At 42.9% G+C, this 10,570-nt stretch overlaps 1 protein-coding gene across 5 annotated transcripts in view; it reads left to right on the forward strand.

Annotated features, from left to right (window-relative positions):
- Nucleotides 1-8,413: 8,413 nt before the first annotated feature.
- Wdr31 (WD repeat domain 31) overlaps nucleotides 8,414-10,570 on the forward strand; it is a 31,911-nt gene continuing 29,754 nt past the window's right edge. Inside the window, exon 1 of one of the 5 annotated variants that reach the window (XM_017798274.2) lies at nucleotides 8,414-8,648. The gene's annotated coding sequence lies outside the window, so the exon portion shown is untranslated. Of the gene's footprint in view, nucleotides 8,649-9,552; nucleotides 9,598-10,570 lie in introns of those variants that run through there. The other 4 variants (XM_017798273.2, XM_017798272.2, XM_008833513.3 and 1 more) reach the window with 4 other exon arrangements.

Raw genomic sequence — 10,570 nt, forward strand, 5'->3', positions numbered from 1 at the left:
TATGTAGAGTTTGTGAGAGGCCATTGATTGGGACTAGCTTCCACACTAGGCCCCAACAGACATGGAAAACTAACGGAGTCACTCCAGCTCACGCTAAAAGTTCTACATTACCAAAGTGAAAGTAAGTTGTCACAAACTTGCTTATCTGGAACTTAAAAAAAAAAAAAGCAGAAACAGAACAAAAGAGATTATGACACAGAAAGAAAGAGATAATTACCCCAAACAGACAGATTTAGCTGGGTTAATTAGGAATTCCCCTGTTTTGATTTTATAAAGACAGTAACTCTGAAATGACTTTATTTCTCCTTTCCTTAGTCTCTCTCCCTTTTTTGCCTGTAAAGTCAACCTCATCCAATTTATAGAACGGGATTTTGCCCAATTCTAGAATTGTTAATAAAAACTAATTAAGTCAGCCAGGTATGGTGGCGCACGCCTTTAATCCCAGCACTCAGGAGGCAGAGGCAGGAGGATCTTTGTGAGTTCAAGGCCAGCCTGGTCTACATATACATAGTGAGTTCCAGGACAGCTGGGGCTACAGGGAGACCCTGTCTCAAAAAGAAAAAAGAAAAAAAAGAAAGAAAGCTGTTCAAAGACTAGGACTTGAATTACAATACAGAAAAAAAAACTAAGTCATATAAATAAATTTGTTGTAAGTTAATCTTCTGCCTATATGTATGTATGTAGACAATGGGGACTGAATGTGTTTCTGTCTGTGGGTGAGAGTTTTAAAAAAAAATTAAATGCTGCTTAATTACAGGGACTTCCAGAACCTTGATAGGCCTGTGGAGGGCTTATACTTGAACTTTAGTGCTCATATAAGCAGGAAATCCTGAGCTGGGGATCGAGAAGAAAGGATACCTTTGTTACATTATAGCTATTCAACAAATTTATTGGGTAACTTTAACGTGTGTACCTGCCCTTATTTAAGACACTGGAGGCATAACTGTCAAGAACAAAGTGACCTCCAAAATGTTATATGTAATATAACAACAGTAGTGATAAGTACTATGAAAAGGACTGGAAGTTGCTGGGCCTGGTGGCACAGGTTTGTAATACCAACTATTTGGAAGGCTGAGGCAGGAAGATTGCAAATTTGAGGCCTGCGTGGATCACAGAGTGAGCTCCAGTGCAGCATGGGCAATTTAGCAAGACCCTATCTCAATAAATCAATCAATCAAACAATATATTATAAGAAAAAAATTCTAAAATGTCCTCAATTTAATTAAGAGTGGTGGACAATGGAGGGGAGGAGACATAAAGAGGTTAATCAGCTAATCAACTACAGTCTAAGAAGAAAAGACTGCTTTATATAATTTCATGTCTCTCTCGCTCTCTTTTTTTTTCCTTTGGCCTTTTTGAGACAGGTCACCCTGTAGCCCCAGCTGGCCTGGAACTCACTATGTAGACCAGGCTGACCTTGAACTCACAGATCCGCCTGCCTCTGCCTTCCAAGTGCTGGGACTACAGGCATACACCACCATACCTGGCCTTAAATCAATATCTCTCTCTCTCTCTCTCTCTCTCTCTCTCTCTCTTAAATTTTGTCTTTCAGTTACAGCCAATGTAGACAACAACATAGACAACTTACATCATCTTTCTCTAAATCTTCATTATTTAAAAAATACTGTTAGAGCCAGGTGTGGTGGCGCACGCCTTTAGTCCCAGAACTTGGGAGGCAGAGGCAGGTGGATCTCTGTGAGTTCTAGGCCAGCCTTGTCTCCATAGCAAGTTCCAGGCTAGCTGGGGCTACGAAGAGACTACTCTGTCTCAAAACAACTAAAAAAAAAATGCTGTTAGAGAGCTAATATGCCCAGGCGTCACATTTCCAACTGTCATGTAGCTCTGCTGCTGGTAAATGTAGGGGAGCTTGTCCTTTCTCTGGCTGGCATCTGTAACTGTCCAGTAAACCCTGTTGTTTCTGAGATCCCTTGGCTCCAGACTGTACTTAAACAATAGGAAAGTGATCATATAAAGGAGCTGGTCTAGGAGGGATGACCTAGGAGGACTCTGGGAAAGGCAAGCCATGAGAGCACTCTGAGGGAAAAGCTGTTTGGGCACAGGGGCCAATGTGTGAAAGACTTCCTCCGATGATTGATTTTTTTCCTTCAGTACTGAGGACCAAACTCAGGGCCTCATACATGCTACACAAGTGGTCTACCACTGAGCTACATCCTCAGTCCCCTTTAAATAGCTCAGGGTGGCCTTGAATTTATGATCCTCCTGCCTCAGCCTCAGAATAGCTGGGATTACAGGTGTGCACCACCATGCCCAGTGCCAGATTTCTTCTTACACCATGACTTCCACTCCTTGACAATGAATTTTGTACAATTTACATGGTGCAAAAACCTGCAACAAATATATTTACCATATGGTAAGGAATTCATTAGCCATCCTATATGATACAAATTGAATAAACTGGGATTTTGTTTATAGTCTACTCTATAATCTGCCCTTTCACTTGCTGTTTACGACTTTTTTTCAGTGCTAAGGATTGAACCCATGGCCTTGAACATATTAGGCAAGGATTTTATCACTGAGCTACTCCCCAAGGTGTTGTTTGTTCTAAGTAAACATTTTTTTATTTTAAAATTTTTTTTAATTATTTTTATTTTGTGTGTATGTGTGTATTGCCTGCATGTAGGTAAGTGCATCCATGACGTGCAATGCCCGTGGAGTTCAGAAGAGGCTGTTGAATCCCCTGGGACTGGAGTTACAGACAGTTGTTAGCTGCCATGTGGATGCTGGGATTCGAACCTGGTTCTTCTGCAAGAATAACCAGTGTTCTTAACCACTGAGCCATCTTTCCAGCCCCTGAATAAACATTTTTTAAATTGTTTTTAGGAAGAACTCTTCTTCTCCAGCCTCTATGCTTCTTAATAGCAGACCTTGCCTTTGCTGTCTGCTGAGGCCCTGTGCCTGTTCCTCCTTACTGCTCAGGCCCTGATCCAGATCGCTAGTGTCTGGGCTGGAGGTCATCCAACTATAGTCTGCGAAGATTCTGGGAGTGGCAACAAGTCTATCAACACTGTGGCTTCGTTTCCTCCTATGATGTTTTCATGGTACAACCAGCTTCAGCTGTTACCTCTAAGAGGTTTGGTAGTCTGCCAGTACTGACAAACTCAGACACTTGGGTCTCCTAGGATGAGGTAAGGCCTGCAGAGAAACAGGCCTCTTTACTTGGGGCACACTAGATGAGCCCAGATCTCTTCAGAGGGCTTTTGGGACCAGCTTGCTTCATAGGAGGGACATGATCAAACTAGTCAGGCCCAGGAGAGAGGAAAAAAAACTGAAGTAATAAAGAGCCAAGAACCAGGATTGTATTTATGCAAAGTGTAATGCAGAGTTGGAGGCACTAAGTAGTGTTAAGCAGAGGGGATGAGATGAGGAACCTGGAGGTGCACACATGAGATCTTGTTGCTTCTGCTTGTGGCATTCTGTCTTTTTTAATTGTCTATTACTTTCTTCATCTTTCATTCTTTTATCAAAATTATTCAGCAATGGCCAGGCATGGTAGCATAGGCCTTTAATCCCAACACTCAGGAGGCAGAGGCCAGTGGATCTCTATGAGTTCGAGGCTAGCCTAGTCTACATATCAAGTTCTAGTCTGCATATCAAATTCTAAGCCATCCAGCTATATAGCGAGACCCTGTCTCAAAAAAAAAAAAAAACCAAAATAAAATAAAACAAAACAAAACAACCCCCACCCCCCAAAAAAACCTCAGCAAGTAGACAAGGACATAGCTCATAGTTGGTAGAGTGCTTGCCTAGAAGCTATGATGCCCTGTATTTGATCCTCAGGACTATATAAAACCAAGCATGGTAGCATGCACATCTGTAATCCTAGCACTCAGATAGTAGAGGCAGGCAGGAATATCAAAAGTTCAAGGCTAAAGCCAGGTGTGGTGGCACATACCTTTAATCCCAGTACTCAGGAGGCAGAGGTGGGCAGATCTCTGTGAGTTCAAGACCAGCCTGGTCGATATAGTGAGTTCCAGGCCAGCTGAGGCTACTGGGAGATCCTGTCTCAAAAAGGCCAAAAAAAAAAAAAAAAAAGTTCAAGACTAGCTTCAGATATATGAGACTGTATTTTAAAAAAAAATACCCTGAAAGGGTCTGGAGATGTAGCTCAATGGTAGAGGGTAGAGTGGTAGAGGGTAGCTCTCAGTGGTAGAGGGTAGAGTGCTTACCTAGCATATGCAAAGCCCTGGGTTTGATGCCAGTTCTACAAAAGAAAACAAAGCAAAATCAATAAGCATTTTCTATGTACTGGACTGGAAGTTTTCAGTCCCATAGTCACTAGCCTCATGTTGCTATTTAAATTTAAAGTTATATTAATTAAAATGAATAAAATGTGAAACTCAGTTTTTTGGTTTGCACTAGCTACATTTTAAGTGACCAGTACCTAGCTATATGGGTGTAGTGACCAATATATTGTACAGTATAAAAATAGAACTTTGTAGCCAGGTGTGGCATGAACATCTTCAGTCTCAGCACTTGGAAGGCAGAGGCAGGCAAATCTCTGTGAAATGAAGCCAGCTTGGTCTACCCAGCAAGTTCCAGGATAGATGGGGCTACAAGGAGGACCTGTCTCAAAAATACAAAAGAGAAGCAAAAAGGGAAAAGAATTTTACCTACTATTTCAGTACTGTGCCGGACTCTGTGTTAGACTCCACTCATACAAGTATTAATAAGACTCCTTTGCAGAGCTCACAGTTAAGTGAGAGAGATGAGAAATGAAAGGGGGCACTATGATAGGGAAAGTGTGAGGATTTTGGAAGTATAGAAGTAGGATTTCTAACCTGGTCTGGAGGAGGAGAGGAATGGTTGAGAAAACTTAGGGGGAAGAGAAGAAGGCAGCCTCTAAGCTAAAGATATATAGACAAAACGGTTGAAGGGATGTGGATTCCTTCCTTTATGTACTGCTGGGACAAAATACCTGGCAAAAGCAACTGAAAACAGAAAAGATGTATTTTGACTCACAGCCTGAGGGATTTAGCCTGTCATAGTGGAGATGGTATGTCTACAGGAGCAGGAAGTGGCTGGTTAAATTATATCCACAGTCAAGAAGGAGAGAGAGTAGGCTGGAGAAATAGTTCAGTGGTTAAGAGCGCTTGCTGCTCTTGCAGAGGATCCAAGTTCAGTTCCCAGCACCCATGTCCAGTGACTCATAACCACCTGTAACTCTAGCTCCAGGGGATCCAATGACTTCTAGTTTACATAGGCTCCCCCCCCCACAATGGCATATACGCATACACATACACAAAAATAAAAATAAAATATATCTTAGAGTTATGGAAGCTGGTGGATAGCTCACTTTCTCCTTTTTATTCAGTCTAGGGCCCCAGATTGGAGTGGTGGGTCTTCCCAGTTCAGTTAAACTAATCTAGAAACTCCCTAGATGCCAAGAGGTTTGTCTGCTTCATGATTCTAGATCTTATTAGTTGACAATATTAACCATCACAAAATATAAGGTTGGTGTGTAAAGACTCCAAAATGACATCTAGCTCAGGAAACTGTTAGTAGTTTATCTTTGAGACAGGGTCTCACTCTGTAGCCCTTGCTGCTGTGGAACTTACTATGTAGACTAGGCTAGACTTGAACTCACAAAGATCCATGCCTGGTTGTAAGTAGTTTAGTAGTTCATAGTAGTGAATCACATAGTATGTGTGGGCAGAGGCAGAAGACAAGCTAAAGGGATCTATATCTTAGAGATCTGATGAATGAATTTAGACTTCACCTTGGATATCAGTTATTTATTAAGCATAACAAAGCAGTTGAAAACTTAGCAACTTCAAATGACAATTGCTTATTTGCTCATAATTATGAGGGTTAACAAATTGGATTGGGCTCACAGGGCTGCTTTTCTGATGGCTTTTCTGCTTTTCTGATGGTGTCATTTGATGACTCATAAAGGGATAGATAGTGTAAAATAGTCTCACATGTGTGTGGCATTTGGCACTAGCTGTTGGATAGGCCATGTCTCTCAGGTGGGCGCTGGCTTGGTTTCCTCTTGTGGTGGCATTGGTCCAAGAAGATAAGCACAGAAATTGAATCTTTTTGAGGCATAAGCTCAGAAGAGTTCCACAATATCACTTCTGCCACATTCTATTGGGCAAAATAATTTACAAGGCTAGCCCTAATGGAAGAATCCAAATTTTTTTTTTGAGTCAGTATCTTCCTGTAGCCCTAGCTGGCTTGGAACTTGTTATGCAGACCAGACTGGCTATGATCTCATTATGATCTGCCTGCCCCTGGCTCCCCAGTGCTGGTATTAAAAGCATATTCATTTTTAACTTATCACATCCTGGATGATATTGGCCTGGACCAAGGAAGTGGCTAGAGAGAAATGGACAGACTTTTATTTTTAGGATATGTAGGATGCAGAACTGGGAAATCTCGGGGGATTATTCTTAAACGAGGAAGAAAGGGAGAAGCTACAAATGACTCCTAGATCCTTGGCTTGAGTGATTGATGATGGTAGTGCTTAGAGGAAAAAACAAAGAGGAGGAACAGGTTTAGGAAGATGATATCTCTAGTGTGAGTCATGTCAAGGAAGAGGTATCTTTAGAAGCCAGGTGGAGATGGACAAGAAGTAGATGGATATACAGCTGTGGCTCAAGGACAGGTCTGGCTACAGATACCAGTTTGGGAGCATCAGATGCCAGAAGCCTAAGACATTTCTCAAGGGTGCTGCTTCCCAGAGCAGTAGTGCCTTGGAGACAGGAATCTAATAGCTCAGCTTGTAGCTGTACTTGAGACAACCCTAATCTCCGGCACAAAGCTGTAAGTCTATCTTTCTATCAAGTATGTTGTCACAGCAATATGAAATGCAACTAATACATGTATTAACTCCAAAATTTATTTACTAAGCAATGTATTGACCTTATTTTGCCACTTGGTTAGGAGTTATTATTGGTACAAAAAGAAACTAAATATGCAGGTGAACCTCAACTCTCAATGAAGACCTGTCTTGTAAGCAGCATAAGGATGAGCCTCGCTCCAGCCAGGAAAAATATTTCCCAACAACAGGCCAGTAACTCAGAGAGTAATGAATGCATCCCCAACAGAGGGAGCACCAAAGGTTAAAGGAGCCCCAATCAGGGATGATGCAGAGGAAAATGCCCTTCCTGAATGGAAAGATAAATCCAGTGCCAAAGCTCGAGAGCAAATGTCTCTGGTCGTACCCATTGCCCATAGACACCCAACTTTCAGAAACTCCACAATCACCATTGGATGAGATATCTACTCATTGCAAGAAACACTCACTAGGGTGCAAAAGACATGTTGGTTAGGACTTCATTGAGAACAAGCCCCACGCTGTAGACCAGGAATAGAGATGAACAGCTATTAGTTAGACTGGGACTGCAAAAGTATCTTGCAGCTATTGTTAGTTTCTATTAATAGTCTTTCCATTTGAATCTCAAGAAGGATTTGAAGGGTTTTCTTGCTATGGCACTGGGCTATTAAGATTTGATGAAAGAACAAGTGAAGAGTGCTCAGTTCTGCAGTATATAGATTAAAACTGGAGAGATGGCAGTTAAAGAGTATTGGCTGCTCTTGAGGAGAACCAGGGTTTGACTTCTAGCACCTACCTGGCAGCTAACAACTGTCCATAACTGCAGTTTCAGGGGAATCTGATGCCCTCTTTTGACCTCGGTGTGCATTCTACCACACAGGTGCACATACATACATGCAGGCAATACATTCATACACATAAAATAAAAATAATAAATACTTTAAAATATAAATATTTTATTAATCTTTTGTAATTTCATACAACAGTTCTTAATCAAATCTAAACAAATTTTTTTTTTTGGTCTTTTTTAGCTCCAGCTGTCCTGGAACTCACTATGTAGACCAGGCTGGCCTTGAACTCACAGAGATCTGCCTGCCTCTGCCTCCCGAGTGCTGGGATTAAAGTATTCCAATTAAAAAAAATTTTTTTGTCTACTGGGTGTGGTGGCACAAGCCTTTAATCTCAGCACTCGGGAGACAGAGGCAGGCAGATCTCTGTGAGTTCAAGGCCAGCCTGGTCTACATAGTGAGTTCCAGGACAGCTGGAGCTAAAAAAGACCAAAAAAAAAAAAAAAAAACTGGAATGATATAGGAATTAGCATGGCCCTAATGCAAAGATGACACACAAACTCATAGTGTTCCTTTCATATTTTTGAAACACATTGCTTTGTAGGCCAAAAAATTACTCCCCCCCCGCCCCGCCCATCTCGAATGAACGGCAGGCAGTAGGGGCTGAGGAACTGTCCAAAGGGTAAATCTCTGTCTGGATTCAGATCAAAGAAATTTTCTGGGCGAGTAATAATTACAAAGATGACACTAAGAGTGCTGTGACTTTGACAGTTGTATCGCTTTCCTTGGGTTGAACAGATTCTTCGGGCAGCGTGATCTGGCACAAGCGTGCTCCCCTCACAATATCAACACACTGCTAACAGAAAGGAAGACCTGGGGCCCTCCGCTGGGTTCCTGGGAGACTTCCGGAAAGCAGGCGGAACCTCACTTCTGAAGTGGCAAGGTCTCTCGGAACTTTTCGCGGGGACTCCGCCCCTAGCGACGCACTCCTGGTTGCTAGGGGCGGAGGCGTGGGAGGCAGCCCAGACTGGATGCCAGCTTCTCGTGCCTGCGGGCCTCGGCCGGTGGGTATGGGGCCCGAAGTGGGAGAGGGGAGCACCACGGAGGTGGGAGCCCTTGAGCCGACCCTGCTGAAGCGAGGAGGGGGCTCGGCAGGGCCGGCATTGCGTAGGGTGGCACGGTGCTTTTATCTTGGGCAAATAGTGCCCGGGCCCTCGGACATCAAAAATAAGCTTTAGCGGCTCTCCTAAGGGCCAGGGGGAGAAGCATTTGTGATCTGAAGAGCCAGCAAGAAGATAGAACTGTGCACATGGGGCCCCAAGCTTAGGAATTCTGATCTAGCTCTGACCCCAGTGAGACTGAGTGTCTATTGCCAGTGCCTATTGGGTATCTATTGCTAGGCCCTCTTGCTAGTTGGACCCGGGGTTTTCTTTTCATTACCCATAGGGAGGCAAACCAGACCATCTCCTAAGGGCTTCTGCCTGTGGTTTTGTTGCCCTTTGAGCACTGGCTTAGGTGCCTTGGTCTCGGAGAGTATAGACTACATAGATGTTGAAAGAGACATTTGGGAAAAGGGAGCAGGATAGAAATCATTTGCATGAATAGTGCCATGCTGGCAACAACCCTGATAAGCTGAAGTCTCTATTAAAAGTGTTTGCTGGAGCAGAACAGAGTAGATTTAGTAAAGAAAATTCGTTGCAAGAAGATACAGAGACCAGTGGGTGAATTCTCAAAGGATAACTTCCTGAGAAGGAATAGAGATTGTTTTATATAACTGTTGAAGGGAAGTTTCTTGGTCTTGTCCATTTCTGTGTGGTTTATATTTGGATAGAAAAGAGAACCTCTCACTATCTTGTTAAGTAGTAAAAAAAAAAAATTTTTTTTTTGAGACAGGGTCTCATTATGTAACCCTGGTTGGCCTGGAACTTAATGTCGACTGGACTTGAACTCAAAGAGATCTGCCTCCCTCTGCCTGGGAGAGTGCTGGAATTAAAGGCAGCCACCACCTCTTGGGCAAGTAGTAAATTTTATAACACCACTTATCTTGGCTATTTGGGGGTAAGGCACCATGAATCATTAGGAGTCAGGTTTTAAATGTTTGTATATGACACCTCAAGTCACTGGGGCCAGGTTCCAAATAGTTAAAGTGAGAATGTGAGAATTCCTCCCTCCCCCCGTTTTATCTCTACAAATAGGACCAAGTCCAAAGAAGTCTAGGGAAATAAGGTTCAGTTCACTCAGTTCTGCTCCCGTCCCAAGAAGTCACAGTCCTCTGGATCCCAGTTTTGTCATGAAATATAAAGGAATTTTGCACTACAGAACTTTAAAAGACATTTCTCTGAACTATGTTCAGTGTGATCCCTGGGTCTTTGGAAAACAGTTTGGGCCAGAAATAAGTTCTGGAGTTTAAATTTTGACCTCACTCCACCAGAAACTAAGAGACATCCAGAGCCATAATGTCCTGTAAAGGCTTCCCAAGTTCCCTCCTCCAGCCTTTGTGGGATGAGGCAGGAGATATATTGGGCAGTCTTTTAAGGCCTTTTTAAAAAGGCCATTATATTCAGGTGTGGTCACAAATGCCTGTAATGCCAGCACTCCCAAGGCTGAGGCAGGAGAGTTTTGAATTGGAGATCAACCTGGGCTATATAGCTAGATGGTCTCAAAAAAACAATTCAAAAAGAAGGGCATTATGTGTGTCCTTGCAAAGCTTCTAGTTAATCTGCCTCTTCCTTACTATACCCTGCACCCATTCTCCCAGGCTAGGCTCAAAGCACAGATACAGAAATGAACAAGACCTCATCCTTCCTCCTCAGTATATCACGTTTATAACATAAAAAATAGAAAATACAGCCAGACATGGTGGTGCACGCCTTTAATCCCAGCACTTGGGAGGCAAAGGCAGGCAGATCTTTGTGAGTTCGAGGCCAGCCTGGTCTACATAGTGAGTTCCAGGACAGCTGGGGCTACAGAGAGACCCTGTCTCAAA

This window comes from Nannospalax galili, unplaced genomic scaffold (assembly GCF_000622305.1).
Source record: "Nannospalax galili isolate Female #2095 unplaced genomic scaffold, S.galili_v1.0 scaffold34, whole genome shotgun sequence".
Classification (NCBI taxonomy): Eukaryota; Metazoa; Chordata; class Mammalia; order Rodentia; family Spalacidae; genus Nannospalax; species Nannospalax galili.